We start from the raw sequence: 19,279 nt of genomic DNA, 5'->3' as shown, positions 1-19,279 counted from the left end.
GAACTTTTGCCATTTTATCATGGAATAACTGTATTTCTTTATACCAAATAAAGGGTGGTTTGTTTAATCTCTTGCATGGAAAACTGTACCATATTCTGGCTATTCTACAAACAGACAGTCACTTAAGTATGTCCTGCATTAAATTCTGAAGAGAAAAATTTCATGGCACAAGAAAAATAAATCCTAAGTATTAACATTTTCCTGCTACTTGAGAAGTTTACTACCTGGAGTTTAAAGAAGTACATTCGGAAAGAGAGTTTGTGAGAATTCAAAGAAAGTTATTTCTAATATTTTGAGTTTCTCACACCAGCATATTATTTACTGGTTGACCTAAGGTTTTCAGGAGTTGTCAGGTAATAATGTGTTACACCCATTTCAGCCCCTAACACACAAATGCTTCTTGTCCTTGTAAGATAGATTTTAGCTGAAATAATCAGGCGAAGAGAGGCAACAAAGGTCCAGGTAGTTTATTTGAAAGCCACTTCCAGGTGATGTTCCGTGGTCTGGGTACTACAGGCCGGGGAAGTCACACCCAGTCAGGGAGGTGGGGGCTTATAAGGGGTTAGGAGTGGGAGGAGTGGGCAAGCTATCCTAGGGGGCGTGGAGAGGTATGATTGGCTAAAGGTGACATAATAGACAACTAGAATCTTTCTTCCTTCCAAGAGGGAGGAGGCTGACATCCGGGTCTTAGTTGGCACATCAGAAGGATGGGATTCAGGGAGAGCTGTTCCCTTTCCATATAAGGCATGGACCTTGGGGTCTGGTCTGTTCTCCCCCTATGGCATCTCTCTGTTCTGTTTGCATGTCCTTGTTTCGCCTTCCTCCAGCCTAACATTCTAGCCTTTTGGTCATAATGGGTGATGACTTGATCTGGCTACTTCTTGCTGACAAGGGGCATCGTGGGGCTTTGAGGGTGGTATTAGGCTGAAGGAGGGGGTTCACTGGGAAGAGGTGAGTAATGGTGAAGTAACATCTGGTTGGTGGTGACCTGGGTCATCTGGGTTAGCCGCTGTTGGAGGAACCTAAGGACACAAGGGGCAACTAAGAATAAACTACAAACTATTATTAAGGGGCCCAGTAGGGGCATTAGCCAGGCTATTATGGGGGACTGGAATTCTGGATCGAGTTTATATTTCAATGACTAGTATTGGGATTTAGTATAGATAAGACTGCATTATTGAAACAATACTTTTCTCTAAAATCACCCTCATTTTTATTAGAAGTAGCCAAATTGAGAAAATAATGAACAGTTGGCTTGATTATTTGCATAAGTGCAGCAAGAAGAGCAATTGATTAGATAGGCTCTTTTAAATATGCTTTGCTGGAAATTTTTATAAGGAATTTCAGATTGGACTTTTAAAGGCTTCTTGAGGCCAGAAAGCCAAGCCAGACTTGCCATCATGTTGTGCCTACAGTACCTGTAGATTTGGGTGAATTCCTCTCTTCTTAAGGTTCCTAAGACATTCCTGAGGTTCCTGCACTTGCCAGGAAGTGACCTTCCTTACTCACCTGGTAAGGCTGCTGGGAACTCTGTAAATAAGGTACCAGGACAGTTCTTTTAAGGGGCTTTGTTGACTTTATAAAGTCAATCTTAGCTCTTTAAAGCTGTCTGTTCATATTTGAGTTTATACACGTGTCTCTCAGGTATGACGTTCCAGTCAAAGCCTTGGTAATATAACCAGTGTTTTTAATTGGTTCTCTTACAAGGAAAGCAGATTCTTATTGAACTTGAGCAAATAAACATACTGCCATGAAATATAAAAATTGTCACTGAGAGTTTTTAAATTCTGGAGGGATTAGGTAGAGAGAAAGATAAAGTTTCAATTCTGCTTATAAAAGCAGTCATTTACTAAACTGTTGTCAGTTTAAGAGAACAAACTTAAAACACTTTATCAACAACATTTGAAACAAAAAGTCATAAAATCATCTTCCTTATTTTACTTAATCCTATGTAACTAATACCTGTTTTGCTGAAATCTAGTTCTTTACTAGCTTAAGAGTAATAAAAACAGTGGCTATAAATAATAAAAGACTTACAAATGACAATGGTTAAAGATTTGATGAGAGCTTACTGTAAGACAGTTGACATAAGGAAATTCTGATATTTTTGTAACACAAAACATTTAGTAACAAAGTTTAGCATTATTCTTTTTGACAGTGTTTTCTAGGTAATTAAGCAGGTAATTATATATCAGATAAATAAACTAAGTTAGCCAAATACTTTCTCCAGTGAGAAAAAGTTCCTCTGACATGTTCCAGGGGCCCTCTGGAACATATCAGAGTTAAAATTAGAGGTAAAAGTACCTTTTTGAATTTGATTTTGGGAAGTTTGCAGAAGTTTCTTTGGCACTTGCTTAAATAGGATTATACGTTGCCATGAAGCAATCCTTATCTATTTAACTAGAATGACAACAAAATACCTCAAAGGCAAATAAAGAAGGTTACACAGTAGTTAGCAAACTTTAGCTTTTAGTCTTTTTAAATATTAAGATCTTATTTTCTTAAATACTCTGACAACTCATTGAGACTTTAAGCATGAGAAACTGCTTTGATAAAACAATTGGAGAACTCTTTGCAATCTTTCAATATTAGGAGCAGACTAACAATTAAGAAAACTTTGTCTTTTTAACTGAAAACAAAATTCTAATTTTGCTGTGTACTTGATACTGAGACTCATGTGCTTTAATTTTATATAGCATGACCATATTAAATTCTTCCACAAACTTTCTACAACCTTTTTACATTTAGATTTCTCCCTCTAAATAAACAGCTGTACTTTAGAACAAGTTACTTTCTTTTATCAAAAGACACATTTTATTGTGTAGTTGATACTGAAACTCATTTGCTTTAATTTTATATAGCATGACCATATTAAATTCTTCTACAAACATTTTACAACTTTCTTTTTACATTTAGATTTCTCCTTCTAAATAAACAGCTGTACTTTAGAACAAAGTTACTTTCTTTTATCAAAAGACATATTTTTTAGCATGCAGAAATGTTTTCCTTACTGCTTTAAGTAGTTTTGATTAGAACTTAAAACTATTACTTTAACCTTCAGTGAACACTGAAAAATAGGTTACTGTAAACTGTTACACTAGCATTCTTCAGATTGATACACCTAACCAAATGTAAGATAAATTTTAGCCAAAATAAGCAGGTGAAGAGAGGCAACAAAGGGCCAGGTAGTTTATTTGAAAGCCACTCCCAGGTGATGTTCTGCGGTCTGGGTATTACAAGCCGGGGAAGTCACACCCGGTCATGGAGGTGGGGGCTTATAAGGGATTAAGAGGAGGAGGAGTGGGCAAGCTATCCTAGGGGGCATGGAGAGGTATGATTGGGTAAAGGTGACATAATAGACAACTAGAATCTTTCTTCCTTCTAAGAGGGAGGAGGCTGACATCTGGATCTTAGTTGGCACATCAGAAGGATGGAATTCAGGCAGAGCTGTTCCCTTTCCATATAAGGCACGGACCTTGGGGTCTGGTCTGTTCTCCCCCTATGGCATCTCTCTGTTCTGTTTGCATGTCCTTGTTTCTCCTTCCTCCAGCCTAACAGTCCTCTTCCAGGAAATTACTAGTGCTCTATAAGTCACTTCATGCTCACAAATGAATTCAACCCACATTTTCCAATTTCTTGGCATCAGACTTTCTGTCCTTCCAGAACAGTGGCTCAGTGGCTAACTCAGTGAAGAACAGATTCCCAGGAAAGCCTTGGGCTTATCAGGTTTCCTGAATAGTGTCTAAGACCTGTGTACATCTGCATGAGGCTCCTCCCTTGGAAAGTGGAGTCAGGGAAAAGAGCTCAGATGTGGGGGTGAATGCGATATGATTTAAATCAAGATTTTCATCATTTGACCTTATCAAGCTCCAGTTTTCTCAGCTGTAAACTAAAATGCTAATGACACAAAAATATCTTCCACATGGTATGATGGGTTTTAGCTCCCTTATCTCCAGAAGGATTGTTTATGGCAAATAAAGAATATAGTCTGGCTCTTTTAAAAGAAAAAGAACATTTAAAAAAGATATTGTATAGTCAGGAGTACATTAGTGGGTTAGAGAAACAGGCTTGAAACTAAGCTGAGCTTTCAGAATCAACACTCAGAACCACACCCCAGGACAGGCATGGTAACAAAACTTACCTGCGATTGCTACTCTTACCTGTTCCATAGATGCCAGGAATCTGACTTGGCTGCAACTGTGAGATAGGCTAGGATATCAACTTTACTGTTCCTCTAAAGCTGTGACCCTATGCTGTCACCTGTGTCAGTGAAATGATGTCCCACTTAAAGCCTTACTTTAGATTGCTCACTTCCCAAGTGAAGTCCTGCCTAGGTATTCATGACAGGTGAAGCCTACGTTTCATGCCCTCATCCAGAAGGGTGCCAAGGAACAAAGTGTTCCAAATTTTACCTTATGAAGATGGGGCTCCCAGACGGATACTACCAAAATGTAGGAAGGGTAGTCAAAAGATACTGGACTCTTTCAAACTGCTTTTCCTTAGGTCTAATAACAGTAATACCTTTTCTTTTGTCTACATTTATTAAGTACTTAGCAATGGGCTAAATGAGACTACAGATATCCCCACTCTGCAGATGAGCAAATAGAGGCACAAAGAGATTAGATAGGTTGCTTTTGGTTGGTAAGTGACAGAACCGAGACTTGGACCTCTGTCCATCTGACTCTGAACTCTGGATGGGAAATAGCTATATAATGCTGTCTCAGAAATAAAGGCTCTTCCACTGTACTTAAATCATCTTCTGTTTTTTTAAAATCTTGCCCTAATTTCTGCTAAGCTTCTTGCTCTATTAACTCTCTGCTAGTGCTGTTTATTTAAAGCTAAGTCAACTCAGCAGCTCTTCATTCTGTGGAAGAGGTTGGAGAAAGTGGGTTGGGTGCATATGCAGACTCATTGGAGGCCTGAGTCCTTAGGAGGTGAAGAAAACCTCTTTGGTGTCAGATTTCCCCATGAGATGCTGTGTGGAGAATGTGGATGCCCTTCCTCTTGTTTCTCAACTTTTTCAATGGGTGGCATTGGTACAGGCCATGAACAGTGCGGTGAGAAGAATGTGGACCACAGGCATTCTGACTTGATTTCAGTTCCTGCCTTTGTCACAGACTGGCAGTGTCAGCTTGGAGAAATGATTTACCCCCTTCTGAGTCTGTTTTCTTACCCATAAAATGTTCGTAGCTTTCAGAGTTCCAGTGAACATAGTACACGTTGTGATATTTTGATCCTTCTCCTTCTCCTGCCCCCACACATCTTAGCCCATTCCCTGGAACACAGAATCTGAGACAGAGTTTGTCTGTTAGCAGTTCATTAAAACCCCAGGGAAACTCAGGGTGGGAGTAAAAGGGGAGTAGGGCAGCATGGAGGGAAAGCAAGGGCAGGAGATGTGTCATCAAGCTGGCCAAGGCATCTCAGTCATACACTGCTGTCTGCTCAGCCCACAGACATTTCCAGAGAGACCTTCTGGGAGTCGCTGAACCTCAGAACAGTCTGTCCAGTTACCAGTTGGGTTCTTCCCACCGCCTGCTTGCTTGTTGATCAAAATCTGTCCCCTGAGACATGAACTGTCCTGTACCTCTGGGGTATATGATGTGGTCCCTCCGGGCAGCCCCTGGAGAAGCCAGTGTAGAACCTGGATCTGGGAGCTGCTAAGTCTTTTCTCCTGTGGGGATTTTTTGAGGCAATGTCAAAGCCCAGCTCCTACCTTAGAGCAGGACATGTGCAGAGACAATGACAGCTGGAGCCATGGTGGCAATGTCAGTATTGGCTTTATGTTCCCAGGGAAAATGTGATCCATTGCTGGCTGACCTGCTCTAGGAGGGAAGTGAGGCTCACATCCAGAGTCCAGAGGACACGCGGTGCTGAGCACATCAGGGTGGAGCAAACTGTTCAGGGGATTAGACCTTTTAGGAGTCCTGGTGGAAAGCAGCACAGATCCTGCCACTGACGCTGAGAACCCTTGCCCAGTGGTTCCTGTTATTAGGACACAGCAAGAGTGCGTTCTGGGCAATGCTTATGAAGTGCACCCACTCCGGATTCTGACTCAGGAGTTAGGGGTTTCAAGAGGCAGGGGCTGTCCAGAAGCCATTCAGGCAAGGGAGATGCAGCATGGAAGCCACATCAACTTCCAGGGGCTGTAACATCTGGCGTCCAGCATCAGAGGGGTCTGTGCCCGGTGACGGCAGCAACGTCATGGGATAATCCAATTTTGTTGTGAAATTTCGGGTGTCATTCCAATCATTCCCACACTCCAAGTCTGGTTCTTCTCCCAGTCTTCCTGGAGATCTGGTCAGCTACTTATGTCATCTAATATATTGCTTTTATGTTTAAGTTAGCTAGGATTCTTGTATTTAAAAACCCTAACTGGTCCAATGATGACGGGAGGATGAGTGGCAGGTTAATACTTTTGAAATATTAACCATTTTTCCCATTTGTTTTATCCCCTCTTCTACGTCACCGTCTGTCGGTCTTTCTGGGGACGGGTATGACAAGGGGATGAAAACAATAGCTCCTGGCCTCCTGAGGCCGGTGAACTCGGGGAGGATAACAACAAAACTCAAACAGACAGAATGTTTGGGAGATAATACAGGAATATTTGAGATTCTCTTTCCTTTCAGGCTCCTAGACAAGAAAATGATCTCCCCAGGGTGGAAAGAGGAAGGAAATGTGAGAGACCCTCAAACTGCCTGAGATGATGTTTCTGCCACTTCCAGAGAATGGGCTTTCAAGGCAGATTATTAACTTGAGTTAACATCTGAGTTAATATCAATTGGGAAAAACAAGACTTACTTGTACTTGAGTTTGTGTCCTGAACTTTATTCATGTTACATGTGTAACAACAAAACAAATCACACAAAACATTCCACCAACCATGGCATAAGTTAGCATAAAATGGGTGCCCAATGAACTGCACTGTTTTTATTGCACTCATATCTACTGAAAGTGGGGAAACGTGCGTTGTGCTCTGGCTAGTTAGCAAAAGGAAATCTAGATGCCTGCGCGGTGCTGTGTTCTGAAGGGAGAGGGGTGTTAATGCTGCTCAGGAATCTCACAGTCACTAAACCTCACTAAGTACATTACATCAATAACGTGCTTGGCTGAGGGAGAACAACAGAGGCAAGCATGACTGGAGCCTTTAGAGTCAGGCTGTACACTTGCCCTGGGAGCCATTCGTTCTGGGAGGAGAGCCCCATCTGACCCCAAAATGCATGTGATCCAGGAAGATGATGGGTCTCAGGTGGGGGAGGAAAGGCCTGCTTTGTTCCTCAATGCAGACTGGACTTTATATTAAACAATCATTTGGAGAATGTTGTCGCAGTATTGTCATAATTATGAAGGTAAAATGTCTAACTTGGGCACAGAGTAAGCTGTGAGTGTTGGCTTTTGTGCCCTGATGTGGGCGGTTGCACTGATATCCTATGCTCAGTGAGTTGGTTATTCTTTTTTGTGTTTTAAGGATAAATGAACTTTATTTTTTATTGGTCTGTTTTGGGATTGAAGGAAGGAAATATTCTCCAATTTACCTACTATCGTGTAATAGAGAAGCTCAATAGTCAGCAAGAGGGGCAAACGTCTTATTTTTGTCATTTTAATTAATTAATTTTAATTGAACTTTTTGGCCATTTTTGGTATTCTAATTAAGTTTTGCCACTATAATTGGACTTTTGTTCTGTTTTAGGACATGGTTAGTCCTCAAAACTTAAAATTTCTGGAGGGCCATCAGGAATAATGAGATGTGGGGCAACTTCGGCTTCTATCCCTTCATTTCTGAACCCACATGTTCTTCCTATCGCTAACACTGAAATTAAGGTCTTTGATTCAATTAATATACTGAAAATGGCAGATGGCTCTCACCCTTGCAGAGTATTGTCTCCCCAAATGGCTCTCAGCTCTGCTTGTGCAGGAGGTCCCAAGAGGGCTGACAGTTTCTGGGTGGTCAGGTGTGTAACACAACCAGTGAATCTTATGCTTATGGGTTCACTCTTGCACCTCCTTTGCTGTGAAGTGGTCTAATGAAATGTTATTTGTGATGCTTTAAGACTGTGGTGTTAGCTCAGGCTCTGAGAGCAGGAAAGACAAACCTATAGCTGAAATAAAGTCATTCTTCTCCTGTGAGAATAAACGGCTGGCTTTTTCAAGCATGGGATGGGCCACTGAGTTCAAACCGGTGCATTGTTCTCCTTGAGCAGTGCCACCACATGGGGACTCAATTTTAGTATCTGTTGTAGGTTGCATGTTAGGCAGCAACAGTAACTAGACAGGACTGGGTAAGCGGGTGCTCATGCTGTTGGGCCCCCATGTAGTTTCCATCTCTGCTGTCAGAACTACTTTATTCATATGCTTACTGTGCCATTGCTGATGTTGCCAAGAATAGAGGGTGGCTGGCATCAACTGGCTGAAACATTTCTTCCTACTTGGTCATTTAGTGTCTCTTCCATGGTCACTGCTCTCTGGTAGGCAGTGACCTTTGTAACATGTGATACACAGACCTTTACACTTTTTGTGATGTGTCCATCCACATACAACCACTGCCTCTTCCTATGTCTTCTAGTTTTTCTCATCTTTGGTCTCTAGCCAGCAGGCCAGGCTACTAGCCAGTGCCCATGAATTTGTATATATTCTAACTTAGGGACATTTCTCTTTCCAGAGAAGAAATGTAGTAGATGATCAGATGTACCACTGAAAGCTCCACCCAGCAGGAGAATTTTTCTCTCCATTGTCTTTCAAGTCCACCCTTGACTGAGTCTCTAGTCTTACACTCAGCAGAGGGCATGTCTCTAGCAGAAATATGTTGCCTGCCACTCTAGGGAAAAGAAACTTGGAGTCCCTTCAGTGCAGGAGTACAAGAGCCACCGTGGCTTTCCTGACTTCTGCTGGGACCAATTTATGATGATTCATTCACTGCCCCAGAGAAAATGAGGAAGAGCCCTTTTTCTTCCTTCTTGCAGGCACTCTCCCTCTAGTGACCCCTACTGGCAGAGCCTAGCATTGACCTAACAGGAAAAAGAATGCAGTTTGCAGCCTGAGGTCCAGAATCACAAAGTAGAGCAAAAAAGGTTGGGGTTCAGAGTTGAGAGGCAATAGCTCATTAACTGGCACCATACTCATGCAGTTTGAAGCTGTGCCTGACAAGCACCTACTCAGTTCTGCAGTCCTGCAATCCTCGACTGTGCAATCTGGAAATGAGAACACTGTCATATAAGAGATCAGAAAGCTCTCCTGAGGTAAACACTTTTGGAAAAAATGGTCACATGAAATAAGAATGACGGTTCTGTGAGAAGAAAAGGAGGAGACTGTTGGGCATTTGGGATTTGTACAATACTGGCAACAGTACACACAGCACAACTGCATACAGACCCAGTGCTTCAGCAGAGGTTGTCAGTAGTTTGACAAGATAACTCTGAGGGGACAGAGCAGCAGAGCAGAAGGAAGGCAGCCCAGAGCAGGGGACTTCAGAAGAGCAGGCAGCAGCTGTGATCTGCTGTGCACCCTGGGCTCACCCACACACCAAAGGTCTGTTTTCATCCCACAATAGTAAGGAACAGCAAAGGCCACTGCTTTTCTCCTCTGCATGCAGTTTAACCTGCTCTGGACCCTCCTCCACATTAGGCTATAATGAACTCAATTCCAATTACTTTCATTTTTTTCTTCCATGAGGTCTTAAACTTAGGTTTATATGGTATCACCAAAATGGCATCCATCTAGCTCACCTACCTTCTGGTTTCTCCTTTTGCTATAAATTATGGTTCTTAAGTTATGGTGAAACACCTTTCTCTGGGAATACTCTGATGTTCTGACCCGAGGAACACTCTGTTAACTGCAGACTTACCTCTAGATGTCCCTGCTGCTAGGCTCTTGGCACAGCGCCCAACCTCTGTACCATCTCACCACTGCCCCTCACTGAGGATGTAGGATATAAATTCAGGAGGCATTCTGTGTTTCACCGTTTCCTGGAATCTTGTAGTGAGGGACCAGGCCCCATTAAATTTCCCACTCCACTTGAGGGTAGCTCATATTTCACTTAGACTTTTCTCTACTGTCAAATGCATGACCAAAAGCTTCTGCTTTGAGCCCTGTGAGGCAGCCTTTTTTTTGAGAGTGAACAAGTTTATTAGGCATTTCCTGAGAACAGGTTTTCTAGGGCGAGGGTGCAGGGGTACAAAAAGGCACGGAGCTCCTAGACAGAGCAGGGGGCTGGGGATGGGAAGGGCACAAAGCAGGGAGATGAGGCGCAGGGAAGAGGGAGCTCCTCCCGATCTGGCTGATCTGGGCCTCGGCAAGCTGCCAGCATGCCCCAGGGACCAGGGTGGATAAAGCCAGGCCTCCGTGAGGCACAGACGTCACGGGCACGTGGAGGTGCTTGCTGGGAAGAGCTCAGGCAGGTGACCCTGGGGTTCAAGAGAGAACCTGATGAAGGAGTATACACAGCTGGGAGCCTCCAGCTGCTGTGCCCTCAGAATCCAGCGTCCACACCAGTGTCTCACTCTGTCTCTGCTGGCTGCTCCTAGACAGTGACTGAGCGCAGCAGGGGAGCTGGAGCTGGGCCACTCCTGCCCAAAGCCGGGCTTCTCTAAGGGACAGTCTCTGTTCTGGCGCTCGCTATTGGTCTAGACAAGACTTGCTTACATCTGCACTGTAGTCTGAGGCTCTTCTCTCCTTCATCCCTCTTTTCCCCTCCTTCTTCCCTCTTTTCCCCTCACATATGCCTGACTTGCGTCACACTCCAAGGCTCTCACTTTACTCCTGTTCTCTCCTTTATCCTTTACAAGATAAACTTGTATTTTTAAATCCATCTTGGTATCTGTGTTCTGGGAGATGTGAACTGTCATGCTCTGTACTATAGAATTTGTTAGGAATTCTCCTAAATCCTTTTACCTCACCTTTTCCTGCAACCATTCCTCAAAGATGCTAACAATTCACACCACGCATCATAAAGCTTGGCTACGATCATTTGTTGGAGGAAGTAATTGTAGCACAACAGTGAGAACAGCAACCAAATTTCTGTCTCATTGAATCATAGTACCAAGTAGGCAGATAGAGTACTGAGGTAGGTCAGGGACATGAGACAAGCATCATGATTAACTATTCCTGCCTATGATGAAAAATGCTGAGATATAAACTGGATAATAAGAACAGGAGGGACTCCATCTTAAGGCTAAGATTCCATTTTAAAAAGTAGAGAAGACTCCTAACAAATGCTTTGGTGATCAGGCAATAACCCAATAGTCTACCTTAAGGCAGGGCAAACAGTCTTAACTGATATGTCTCCACTGCTTGAGGGTAACTACTGTCTCGGACAACAGGATAAATACATCCCTTGTGTTGGGTTTATTCAGCAGAACCAGCTGGAGGACTGATAACAAGGGGAAAGAGACACGGTGTCTCTCACCAGAGACAAGCACCTTGAGACCACAGTCAAGCCAATGCCCAACAATGCCCCTCTGCCCTTTGCCCCATTCTTGAAAGCTCAGAAGAAAGGCACCTCCTCTCTGAGGATGCCTGCACTTTCCTTTCTTCAAGTGTGAAGCTTTATCATTGCTCAAATTATTGCAGTGTTTGGTCTTTGTTATTTCATTTTATTTCCAAATCTTCACTTTGTCTCTGCTTTACTCCTAATAAGTAGGAAGGGGCTGCTAAGAGCTCAGATTTGGGCCTGCAGGTTTCCGTCACCTTGGTGACCTGGACGAAACTGGAGCTGTGTGATCTGCTCTTAGTAGCCTGCCCCAAAATCTCCTTGCTTTGGTAAGTTCTCAGAACATTATCTCACTCCATCCCATGCTCCACAGCTCCCCCAAATCCTGGAGTGGTAGGGGCTGGTCCCCATGCTGTGCAGATCCAACACAGGATGCCAGGTGACCCTGGCTTCAGGAGTTGGCGAGGAAATCTGCCCTCGGCTGAGAACTTTCCCGCTTTCCCTCTGCTCTTACCTGCTCTCTGCTGCCTGCAAGACAGCTGCCATTTCCTGTTGCTCTTGCTTTAATGACTTCCTTCCTTACCTACACCTGCCCGACCCATTTGAGAATTCTTTCTCACCGAGTCAAGAACCCTCTTGGGCCAGGTGGAGGTTTCTTCAGGTGCTTCCTTAGTGTGCAGGGAGACACCTCCCAGACGCGGCTGCCTGGCAACAGAATGTACTAAAAAAGCTGCCACTGTATGTTAGACATATAAACCAAGGTAATTTACATTTTTCAGGTGGAAATGGAAAAAGGAATAAAAGATACAATAGAGTGAGAAAATATTGTTCACAGCCCAGCATTGAATATGTGGTCTTGGGAAATCTCCTCCTCTAACAATTTAATTTTAAACTGAAGAGATGCAAAGAATAAAGATTCAAATGAATGCTAATGGTTAGTCTGGGCCCTGTTATAGCTTCCAAATGATGCCATCTGAAAGTGCCAACATTTGAAATACATGAAGATTATTTTTGGAACAGAAAACAATAAAACAGTACAAAGTCATATAAAGAGGAGACAAAGGAAAAATGAATGGTACTGAAGATATAAAAGTGGAGAATGATCCACTAAGAGTGATTGGTATTTACTTCAAAAAGTACAAAGCAACTGAGAAATGGGAAAAAATATTAAATGGGTATGTGTAGGAGTATGTTTATCACAGGAAAAAAGACAAGGCTTATCAATCAGATTCTTTTGCCAATTTACTTGTAAACAGAGAGGCACGGCTCCCACCAACAGATGCGTCATTTCATTGCTGGTAGCATTTTTCATGGCACTCAACAGGAACAGTGAAAACTTGGGGGTGTTAGGGTCCAGGCTTCCGAGGCTTCCCCAGAGAACAAACTACACAGGCATAGAGATGTAAATTCAAGCAAAGTCTTTATTCAGCCAACTAGTTGGGGTCCAAGTCAGCCCGAAGCAGCAGGTCTCAACAAGGACCCCGAGCACTCAGAGCCAAGGGTTTATATAGCAATTTCAAAGCACTTAACTCATAGCAATTTTCTATAACTATACATTATTCTTGCAAGACATATATCCTGGGGTTAAGCAAGGGCAGGGTAAGACTACTCCTCAATGGTTAGGGAGGTTCTGCACGATAAGCTTGGTATGTAAGATTTACTGACCAAGGTTAGCTGACCAAGGGTCACAGCTGCCCACCACCCGGTGCTCATGATTAACTTGTTTTTCAAGGCCTTACCCAGTTCCAGTTTTTCTTTCTAAGTCACATACTCAGAAAATGGCTTCTAGGCCTTTAAGATGGCTATGCTTATGCTAACCTATTTCTATTCTTACATTCCCCTCTTCTTCTTGTATCTATTTCAATCATGAAATTAGGGGTCATCTGTTTGGTTAACACTCTGATAGTTCTGTCTCAACACTATGATTTGCACGGTGCTAATGCGTTCTTTGATAAAGGTAACACATGGAGTGACTCCGGTTTGGCGGGCCTACTACTTGTTAGAATAAGCTGGGGTGGTGCTGATTACTTCTGTCTTGTTGTAGAGGGAGGTGTAAGTTTCAGGAACTCTCTCAATGCAGGTTCTTTGCCTACTTGCAGAGGATAAAGTGAGTCTCGGTCTTTGTCTTCTACAGATAGGGACTCTAGCTGCTGCTAGGGAAAAGGGGCGATGACCGCTCTGGCTGCTTCGTGCTGAGAAGGGGGTGCAGTAAAGGGTGCAGCTAGGTCTCTATTACTGGTCAGTTGAGAGGGCTTCAGAAGGCTGGCGCTTCTATTACTATTTGCAGTTTTGTGGCTTCTAGGCAAGATAAAACAAATTGTGTTATTAGGTTATGTAGCAACATCTGGAGTTGGATTTTCTATTCTGGAGGCTGCAGTTATTGAAACAATACTTTTCTCTAAAATCACCCTCATTTTTATTAGAAGTAACCAGGTTAAGAAAATAATTAACAGCTGGCTTGATCATTTGCACAAGTGCAGCAAGAAGAGCAATTGATTACACAGGCTCTTTTAAATATGCTTTGCTGGAACTTTTTGTAAGGAATTTCAGATTGAACTTTTAAAGGCCTCTTGAGGCCAGACAGCCAAGCTAGACTTGCCATCAGGCTTTGCCTGCAGTACCTGTAGATTTGGATGAATTCTTCTCTTCTCGAGGTCTCTGAACCTGCCAGGAAGTGACCTTCTTTACTCACCTGGTAAGGCTGCTGGGAACTCTGTAAGCAAGGTACCAGGCCAGTTCTTCCAAGGGGCTTTGTTGGCTTTATAAAGTCAATCTTAGTTCCTTAAAGTTGTTCACATCTGAGTCCATGCACATGTCTCTCAGGTATGACATTCCAGTCAAAGCCCTGGCAGTATAACCAGTGTTCTTAAGTAGTCTTCTCACAAGGAAAGCAGATTCTTATTGAACTCATGCAAATAAACATACTGCCATGGAATACAAAAACAGTCACTGAAAGTTTTTAAACTCTGGAGGGATCAGGTAGAGAGAAGGAAGTTTCAATTCTGCTCATAAAGATAGTCATTTACTAAACTGTTGTCAGTTTAAGAGAACAAGGTTAAAACACTTTATCAGCAACATTTGAAACAAAAAGACACAAAATCATTTTCTTTAGTTTATGTAATCTTATGTAACTAATACCTGTTCTGCTGAAATCTAGTTCTTTACCAGTTTAGGGATAATACTATAAATGACAAAAGACTTACAAATGACAATGGTTAAAGATCTGATGAGAGCTTACTGTAAGACAGTTGACATAAGGAAATTCTGATATTTCTGTAATACAAAACATTTAGTAACAAAGTTTAGCATCATTCTCTTTGACAGTGCTTTCCTGGTAAATAAATAAATATATATCAGATAAATAAGCCAAATTAGTCAAATACTTTCTCTAATGAGAAAAAATTCTTCTGACATGTTCCAGGGGCCCTCTGGAAAATATCAGAGTTAACTAGAGGTAAAAGCACTTTTTTTTTTGAACTTAGCATAAGTGTCCAAGACCAGATACAAAAAAAGCAGAGAAAGTGCTTAAGTCTACAGGTCTTCTCTGAAAGCTTCAAGAATGTTTTACTCTTTAATAGTAGATATAAGCTGCTATGCAAATTCTATTAAAAGCTCTAAGATCATTTGCATTAAAAAAATATGAAGAGTCCTCTGAAGGACTACTACTAGTAAGATGGCAAACTTCCGGCTTCTCTTCGGGGGTCCTTGGTTTCCGCCGGCGCCACCTGAAGCCCAATCACCTCTCGCTCCCCTCCCAATCCCAGCACCTAGCCAACAGCCACCAGCTCCGTAGAAGTGACACCTCAATCAATTCATGCCCCTTCTTATATAACCCAGCACCTTTCCCTAATAAAGCGGAACTCTCCGGTTAATTGCTGCTATGTGTCGCTTCTTTCCTTTCATCCCCCATGTTTTTTTTTTTTTAAAACATACAGCATATAAATTAAACAAGAAGACCTGGTGGTTGTCAAAAAAATCTATTACAACCTTTCTCAAAAGTGGTCACACGTTTGTCCATTTAAACTTTTACAGTGAAACTTGTTTTTCTGGGAGAAACATAATCTTGTCTAGATTCTAGTTTAATTTTTAAGAATAAATTTTGGTTTGTTAACTAAGTGCATTTAATCAGCTGAAAAAAGCTTTGTTACCATTCTGCTTAGGAGGATAAATTAAGAAAACAAATAATCAGTAACAACTTTAATCATTTGTTGGTTAGAGATTTTTCCACTTATAAAAATATATGGAATAAATAATTCAATTTCTCAGGCCATGCAATCGTTTTCAATAACAAAATATTTCAAAGGCAAATAAAGCTTATACAGTTGTTAACAAACTTTAGCTTTTAGTCTTTTTAATATTACGATTTCATTTTTTTTTTTTTTTAATATTCTGGCAACTCACTGAGACTTTAAGCATGAGAAACTGCTTTGATCTTTCAACATTAAGAGCAAACTAACAGTTAAAGAAAACTGTTTAACTAGAAACGAGATTCTAATTTTGCTGTGCACTTGATATCAAGACTCACTTGCTTTAATTTCACTAGGCACGACTATATCTGTAAGAATATAGTAATTTATTCTTCTTTTGCCCTATGGTCCCAAGCACATAAACCAGTGAGAATTAGCCTGGGCTTGCCTGCGGCTTGACTGGGTTTATCTCACTTAATCTCTAAACATCCTGACCCTCCCCCTCAAAGCAACAGGCTGAGCGGGTCTTCCACAACAAAAGGCACCACGCTGTTTTCTCTCTTTAAACAAATAGCTGTACTTTAGAACAAAGTTACTTTCTTTATCACAAAACACATTCTTTAGCATGCAGAAGACTTTTCATTCTTTATACTTTTTCTTATTAAAACATACATTTTTTTAGCATAGAGAAATGTTTTATTACTTTAAATAGTTTTAATTAAAACTTAAAACCATTAGAAACTTTAATTTCCAGTGAACACCGAGAAGCAGGCCATTGTAAACTGTTAAACTAACATTCTTTAGATTGACAAATTTATGAACACATTTTATAATTTCTGTAACCATGAGCTTTACAGCACAATCTCTCATAGAGTATATCTTCTTAACTTAGCAAAACTTTAAGGTTTTAGGTTTCTACAAAGATTCTCAGGCAGTAGGTAGGTATACACACTGTAACACACAATTAAAAAGAGGTTCACTTGCTTCAGTCATTTAGTTCACTCATTCGTAACAACTATTCTAGATTACTTACAAGACCTTTACTGAATATTAGACAAAGCCAAGCCTTTAAGCATTTTATTTTTAAAAGATTTAGCAGATAACATGACTTAAATGACCTCAGGTAAATTTAGGCAGCTGATAACTACAAGGACATGCCCGCCTCAGGCAAACTCAAATTAGCATTAATGCTTAACACTTTTTATCAGGTTTTCTGGAAGTTTTAGAATACCCAATTTTCACAAGCGCTTGTCTTTAAATCAATTTCATTAATACCATCCGGAGGTAGAAAGATATATTCATTTACACACTTAGGGGGTCGTCTGAGTCTGACCCATGGTGAGAAAGAAGGAAAAAGAATATGAGGGAGACAAAGGCGAAGGATGAAGATGCCACTTCAAACAAAATGACTGTTGTATGTGCTTGTGAACGAGTGCCTGTCGTTGCACAGTTTTCCTTCCACGGGGGACGCGAATTTATCTGGGATTCGCGGCTGTGACCCCCTTATCCTGTCACGGGAGTCTTCTAGCGGCGGGCGCCCTAATGGCTCTTAATTGCCCGACCCATGCCCGCGGGGAATGATGTAGTGGCAGAAAGGAGGAACGGAGAGAGCAGGAGAACCTTAGAACAAGGAAACTTAAAATGAGAAGCGCAAAAAAATATAAACCGAAACCAAAACACAGTAAAACAGTCAATGATAACACCAAGCACACACACACCACATCTGATCGCACTCGTTCGGACCGGTCCTTCTCTCACTCTGGTGCGCACCACACTCACCACTTTCAGGGTCTTCAAAAACTCTCGTAATTCTCCTGAAGGGCGTCCACTCGGACTGCCGCAGGGTGACGAGCTCGATCTTTTCCTCCTCGGGCGCCAGTTTTCTGCCGATCGGATTTGCCTTCCTAAGGCCGAGTCACTCGGACCCTAGGGCCAGGATTGGTTACCTGGGCTTCACCCAGGGTCGCTAACCTGGGGGCCGGGACTACCAGCCCGGACTTCCTCACTCGGGACCACTAACCCGAGACCATACACGGGATGGCGACTCCCGCTTTATAATGGATTTATGCAGACACGAGGGGGCGACCCTCGAATTACACTGCCCCGTCCGGACAATTAGACCTTGCCTCCAGCTGTCCTTTGTTCTCAGGGAAGCTGCTCGTATCCCGGACGAGCCCCCAAATGTTAGGGTCCAGGCTTCCGAGGCTTCCCCAGAGAACAAACTACACAGGCATAGAGATGTAAATTCAAGCAAAGTCTTTATTCAGCCAACTAGTTGGGGTCCAAGTCAGCCCGAAGCAGCAGGTCTCAACAAGGACCCCGAGCACTCAGAGCCAAGGGTTTATATAGCAATTTCAAAGCACTTAACTCATAGCAATTTTCTATAACTATACATTATTCTTGCAAGACATATATCCTGGGGTTAAGCAAGGGCAGGGTAAGACTACTCCTCAATGGTTAGGGAGGTTCTGCACGATAAGCTTGGTATGTAAGATTTACTGACCAAGGTTAGCTGACCAAGGGTCACAGCTGCCCACCACCCGGTGCTCATGATTAACTTGTTTTTCAAGGCCTTACCCAGTTCCAGTTTTTCTTTCTAAGTCACATACTCAGAAAATGGCTTCTAGGCCTTTAAGATGGCTATGCTTATGCTAACCTATTTCTATTCTTACAGGGGAAGCCCACTTTTCAGTCCCCAAGAAGGGAGCTGGGTATTATCCTTGTCCAGCTGTCATTTGCATTTTTATCTTTAACACAGTCAGCACATTAAAAAAACAAAGGCAGTGGGTACCTTCAAATTCTGACAATTCCAATTGAAATACTGGGAAAGGAATGCTCCCAGACAAAGAAAAGAGTCTTGAATGCCAAAAAGGAAAACTTTGATCAGAGCAGAGAAGGGAACACAGGAGGGAAGCAAGGCCAAGCTCTGATAGCAGGAGAGGCAGAAGAGTATCAGCAGGGGAAATCCTTACTTAGAGGGGGATGAACTTAGGATGCGGACTTGGGAAATATTTTTAATACCAGGGAACGGATCCATGCGATGGTGAATGTGTCATGCAGTGTGCCTCACCCAAGTGCTCTTAGTAAAGGCAGAGACAAAACCCCAACACGGCAGATAGCCCTTTCCAAAAGAATGCCACCAGCAGGAGGAAACTTAGGAGGGCATGCTCTCTAAGTGATTCAAAGCAAAAAATAGTTGGAATTAGTTGATGAAGGTTGTGGGGGACAAAGACAGCAGGTAGAGTTAACTGAAGAGGCTTATGACCCATAGAATTAAGAGAATGAAGATGAGCAAAATTCCATCTTGGGAATTGAGACTTTCTGGAAGAAGGGAAACACAAAAGTCTACAAATGTGTAAAGAGAAATCAAATACACAGCTGTACAAAATAAAATACATATAAAATATGATGGCAAGCTGAGTGAAGAGAGAACAGTAACAATTTGACTATAAGAAATTGATGTTCAGTATTTGTGGAAACTAATTGGCATCAAATTGTTAAAATGTTGGGTAAAAATCCCCCTTTAAATTCATTTCATTTGGTGACTGTGGATAAAATGAGAGTTCCTGTGGCCAGGATTCTCACCTGGCCCTGGTTGACTAGCTCACTGCTCACCTGTGGGCAATACATGGCTGTTGACTCTATAGAAAGAGCTCCCCCCAGTGTTCTA

At 42.2% G+C, this 19,279-nt stretch overlaps 1 long non-coding RNA gene across 2 annotated transcripts; it reads right to left on the bottom strand.

Moving 5' to 3' along the window:
• Positions 1–12,825: 12,825 nt before the first annotated feature.
• Positions 12,826–18,275, bottom strand: LOC140849979 (uncharacterized). 2 transcript variants are annotated; one of them, XR_012132513.1, is made up of 2 exons: positions 17,389–18,275; positions 12,826–14,346 (listed from the first exon to the last, which is right to left on the bottom strand). It is a non-coding gene; the product is annotated as an uncharacterized lncRNA (long non-coding RNA). The 2 variants fall into 2 exon arrangements; XR_012132514.1 differs by having other exon boundaries at positions 12,826–14,267.
• Between the last annotated feature and the right edge of the window lie 1,004 nt (positions 18,276–19,279).

Source organism: Manis javanica, chromosome 6, assembly GCF_040802235.1.
Source record: "Manis javanica isolate MJ-LG chromosome 6, MJ_LKY, whole genome shotgun sequence".
Classification (NCBI taxonomy): Eukaryota; Metazoa; Chordata; class Mammalia; order Pholidota; family Manidae; genus Manis; species Manis javanica.
Note: the sequence above shows the minus strand (reverse complement) of the source record. Positions and strands in the feature narration are given on the sequence as shown.